Genomic DNA, 6,000 nt, shown 5'->3' with positions numbered 1-6,000 from the left:
GATTATGATCTACTGACAGGAAAAAAGGAGGTAGTATTTTCTTTAAATTTCTCTTTATCTTTACATAATTTTCACGGGCCAGAGGAGGGAAAGCCCTAGCAAACGAGGTACAAACTGTGAATTATTCTTGGTCTACAATTTCTAGTGTGCCATTAAGTTTCAGAGAATTATTATGTTCATTAAATCATCCCAGTTATCAGTTACCAACTAGATGACACCTGCAAAAACAATATGCAATGCCAAGTCCCTTTGGGTCACATTTCTCACCAAAGCTAATCTATAACCCACTGTTTTCACTTTGGGGGGAAATGAAATTATTTCTCTGTGCACTCAAGATGAAATCTAAGGGGATGTCCTAGTGAAGGACTAGCTCTCCTTAATGCCCTTAGTCTTCCTTCATTATGCTTGCATGTCCCATGATAGGAACATTAATTTGACACAGCTGAATAGTGCTACCTATGTTCCTTGTACGACACTATCATTGCCTGAGGCAGGGCTTCCTACTTCCGATACTGGGGCCAGAAAGCCTATCCATAAATCCAGTCCTGTACAAGGAACAATTAAGCTACAGGTTGTCTAGCTGTGAGCATTTTAGCAGATGTGCCTAATAAATTATTTGATTATATTTATTTCCTGTCTCTTTGGATTTAGATGCTAGCACATACCAAAAGCTAACACTGACGGCTTTCTTATGTTTCTTCTCAGGCAATTAATATGATCTAAATATGTAATTTAAAAACACTTACACACTTCAAAAATTCATAGTAACGGCTTCACTCTTCATAATTCCCCTGTGAAGAACAATGTTCGCGTTTTAAAGCTGTAGAGATAAACAGAAGGTTGGACTCACTTGCTCGAGGTCATACATCAATTCAGAAATTGGGATAAAGGGCTTCCTGTTCATAGCCTATTCTCTGTGCCTGCTTTCATTATGACTCACAAACAGCACCAGTAATTGTTTCTCTGTATATAGTTGAGTTCCTGTGTTGAGATAGACTGCTGCAAAGTTTATAAATGATTCTGTCGCAAATATTAATTCATTATATGAATAGATGTTCTTTCCAGAAGAGTAGGTAGATTACAGTACATATAGGATATTCCTTCCTTAATATGTAAATTAAAATATTTTTCTTGATGCCGTGCTTTGCACCAGACAAGTGGAAACCTTCACAGAATAAAATAACTTGGTTTCTCAATATATAGATGACGTGCATTTGTATAGCACACATTTAACAATGTTCACTGGATTGTTAGTAAGACAAAAGCAAACATAAAAACAAACATAGAGATGTATTTGCATAACATTTACTCAGAGTAGGCTCAATGAAATTAATGGACCTAATTTAGCCATTGCCATTAATTTCAATGGCTCCACTCTATGTAAAAGTTATAAATTGAGTTATAAATTGTAGTAATACAATAACAATAACAATAATTTTATAGGGTTTTGGGTGTTTTTAATACCTTTAGATGTTCACAGTTGTTTTCAATGTTTTTTATTTTATTTTAATTGTACTGCTTTTATTAATTTGCTGTTTACGACCCTGGGCTCCTTTGAGAGGAAGGGCAGGATAAAATTTAATAAATGATATTAAAATGCATGGGGGGAAAGGCCTCTTTCACCTGGTGCCAAGAAGACCATATCACAGGTGCCAGGTGAGCCTTTCTGGAGAAAGCATTCCACAGCTGGGGCATCACTGCCAATTGGTAACCTTTCTTTAGTAACCACCCACCAGACTTCATTTAGTGGGGTAACCTTAAGAAGATGAATAAGGGAATTTGCCAAGATATTAGGCCACTGTGCTTGTCCAAGGCACTTACTGGAAATTAAGTGACTCACTACACAGGCACAATATATGAAATAGATGCACTGGAATTATGCCTATGCAAATACACCACTAAAGATAAAATTTTGTATTCTATCATTTGGAAAGACCTAAACAGCAACTATATATGAACATCTTGTCATTTATCCCCCACTCCTTAATATAAGAGAATGGATGAGAATGAACATGGGAATCAGCCACAATAAAACTAGTACTAACTGTTTTGAACCATCTCTAGTTTCAGGGATTTTGCTAGCGTAGCAAATTATAATGATGCTGATTAGGCAATTATCAACAAGAGAACTATTGTGTTAAATGTTGCGCTCAGCAGAAATGTGAATGAAATGTTCAGTTCCACTAGTGTTTTAAGACAACCATGGAAAACAATATGACCAAAAATCTTAATTAGGCAGCCTATGTATTCAACTGAAACATTTACACAGCATCTTATAATAGAGAATGTGAACGTTGTGCCATTATGGCATCCATCCTTAAGCTATCTCTGTGGTTAGCGGGGAATGAACTCAGCACCAGACTTGGTTAACATTTTTCTTAGACATGAAGTCTAATATGTGAAGCCATAATGATTCGCAATTCCATAAGCTACAGATCAGCAGAAACAGGAATTCCTGCATATATTAAAAATGAACAGACATACTGTCAAACACCCCCTAAATCTCCACAAGGGTTGTCAGATTCCAGGGGTTCCAGGCACTTACTGAGGGTTTATGTTACCTTTGGAAATGAAACACAGCAGAGACTGTGGTGTCTTTATAATATATGGTTTATTTACACATATATGCAACCTGAGCCTATGATGGAGGTCTCACAGTATTACAATCAGCAGTAGAAATACATATGGAGTTCACTGGAGGATGACTTGCAATGTGCTTGGGGCAAGGACTAAAATTATATGACCTTGGCCACAGCCCATCACCAATTTGAAAACTCGTTGAAAGCGGCAAGAACACAAGTACCATGAAATAAATAGGACATGCAGCTGGATCTTATGCACCTCTACTCAATGGTAGTTATTCCCAATACTGGGTGGTATTCAACTAAGTTTTACTTAGAGTAGGTGTATTAACATTAATGGACCTAATTTAGGCATGTTCAATAATTTTAAAGGTCAAAATACAAGGCAATTGATTTCAAACATATCTGAATTGTCCTGATACTTTCTAATGTTTCATTAAAACTGAAGGGACAAATTAGTATTCCATTTTACTGATATGTAGAAATATTGGAACACAGTTCTTACATTTTACTTATGCATTTATTTTCAACACAAATAGAGATGAGAGAAACAGAATTAAGAAACAACATTATAGCATGGCTGATGATAAAGGTAAATCTGTTCCAGTTTTATTTCTGTTCTTAAATTTAATTTTTAAAAAGGTGAACTCAAACTAGAGAACAAAGGAAGGGTGGATTTTTTTTTAAAAAAAGCCCAAACTAACAGATATTTCATGATACTACAAAAAGTAAACTACACTCAAGGGCCCAATGAGAAACCATATTGCAAGGCATGAACAATAGATTTCACATAAACAATTTGATTCTGCCTGCATGGACTTGCAGTGATAAAAAAAATGAGGAAAAGCTATTTTTTATAACACTTTAGGGCCCAATCCAGCTTAAAATATATCCTGCTTTCTGACTGCACATACCGTGGGAGCGTAATTTTAGAGACTTCCATGACTTTACGCATCAAGTTTTCAGGGAAGACATGGAATATAATATTGTCAGACTAGCTCTTCAGGAAGCTTTTTTGTACACTTGACAGGCTGTAAAAATGATGAGCATCAGCTTACATGGGAAACAAAAGAAATTAAAGATCAGAAACAACAACCCAATCCTGGTTGCTATGTTTTAAATATTAAGCCTGCTAGGAATTTTATTTTTGTAAAGTTCTTACTAGTTTTCCAATTAGTGTAGATCTCAGCTTTACTTAAGTGATATATCTATAGCTATAATTTATTTATTTATTATTATTATTAATTTATTAAGGAGGCAAAATTACCATAGATTCCGGCGTATTAGGTGACTGAGCATATTAGACGACCCCCCAAATTGGCAGCTGCAATTTGGGGGTTCGTCTTATAAGACCAGTCGCCTAATACGCTGAGCAGCTCCGCGCTGGGAGAAAGCCACCCAGCATGGAGCAGAGCCCGCCGCCGGCTGCTGCTGCTTCTGAAGCAGCAGTGGGCGGGCTCTGCTCCGCACCTCCCATACCTGGCATATAAGACAACCCCTGACTTTTTAACCTCTTTTTCAGGGTTAAAAAGTCATCTTATATGCTGGAATCTGCAGTACCTAGAAGTTCTAGTAGTTGGGATCTGGCTGCTGTTTAAAATTCCTGAAAGCATTTAATTTAACTTCACAAATTCTTTAAGAATTATTCTACAGTTTAATATGTTCAGGTTACTGGTAATTAAATAGTCAGGACTTAAATAATTGTGTTATTGAAATTTTGTTTGGCTTAGGGAGTAATTAGAGGCAATTTTGATAATGAAGGGCAAAGCAGATTAAAAGATTTGGCATTAATAGAGCTATATAATTTTATAACAAATAATCACCCACCTAAAGGAAATGTATAAGATCAAGATTAATAACTGTATATACACATGTGTATATTAAACATGCCAGAATTCATTAACAAAACATGATATACCTACATAGCACAAGGACTAAAACGAATTCTATCAGGAAGGAATTCGCCTATAGTTTGCTAAAGTACAAGGTTGAAATGTAGATTTGCTAGCATCCTATGAAGGAAATATTCAAATAGCATCAACTATAAAATATAACACCCTGTAACTATCAGGGGTAATAACCTTTGCATATTATTGCTGGGAATTCCTCCAATGCCCAAACCATTTTTAGTTTGCAAGCCAGTATAATTTATTTGACATGGTTGGAAAGAATTTGCTGTACAACCAAAAAAGCTGTAGTTTTACCCCCCATTATCTCCGCACATAAAAAGTCAAGAAGCTTCAGGCTAGAATTAACATAAGATTGGCTATTATGATAGTAAGAGCATTTAGCAGCAATCCCAGTTGACTGTGCAGTTTGCAATAATAAATACCCTCATCTAATCTATCTCTCTCATATTTTTTAAACTTCATGCCTTAAGGAAATATTGAAGCTCATGATAAAGTACCAAAAGCCTTTGCTTTTTAGGTGATACCCCCGATATCTGCTCAACCTTGGGCAAAGTCATTTAAAGATGCAGAGTTTACAAGTTAAATGACTTCGAAATATAAGCAGTAGTTTTATGACCAGCCTTAAGAAATGCAGTCATTTACCTACTATACTTGGTTGATGAAGCTAGACTTTGGCTGAAAGCCTCAAACAACCTCATCATCATGCCAGGCACCATTTATTTCACTGGAGCTTGCAGCTGCACAGTTCAGTGAGAATCAGAAGATTTTGCTCAAGACTAACAGCAGTGCCTTAAAAAATAGGTGCAAAGAAACTTGCAGGTAGCTTAAAGGTTACACCAAGAACACTTTTAATAGCTTGCTGCTTCTCTTCAATGTAAATATTCAATGAGACATACATTCAAATTGTGTGTGCATGGTGGATTATAAGCACATGAAGAAAATGAATTCCTATCCTGTTACATTTGTGCTCTCCAGTACATACTCTGGTCTTTGCGGAAGATCGGGAAAGAGCAGTTATTTGATATACTGTACTTGATTCTATGATTCAATTTTATCAACTAATTTCTTAAAAAACAATTTCAGAAAAAGCCTAGCCAGAATGCCTGTAAGAAGTATTGTTAGAGCTTGCTTTTCATTCTCTTTCTTGGCATAAAAAGCATCCGAAGAAAACCTGTAGAAAGCAATTTCTCTGCCTGCCATCCCTGTCAAAGGGCAAAGAAGTTTAACTAAATGTGAAAGAGATCTATTGCATTTTCTGAGTCACCGGTATAGAATTCAATTGTGTTTCCCTGATGAGTGTTTTGTTTCAACTTATCAGTCACAGTACAAAGATTAACCTGGAGTGATGTGCAGCACTAAAAAGAAAGATGGCAAGAAACACTTCTAGTTGTTCTTGGAGGCAAGACAGACAGCTACAACCAAGGCAGAAGGCTTCTTTGGATTATAGAGCACTGACCAAATGAAATGGCTTGTTTGCTACACAGTGTGTGTGTGTGTGTGTGTGTGGC

Source organism: Podarcis tiliguerta (genome assembly GCF_965153285.1).
Source record: "Podarcis tiliguerta genome assembly, chromosome: 4".
Taxonomy (NCBI): Eukaryota; Metazoa; Chordata; class Lepidosauria; order Squamata; family Lacertidae; genus Podarcis; species Podarcis tiliguerta.
The sequence above is the reverse complement of the archived record's forward strand: the minus strand, read 5'-3'. Positions refer to the sequence as shown.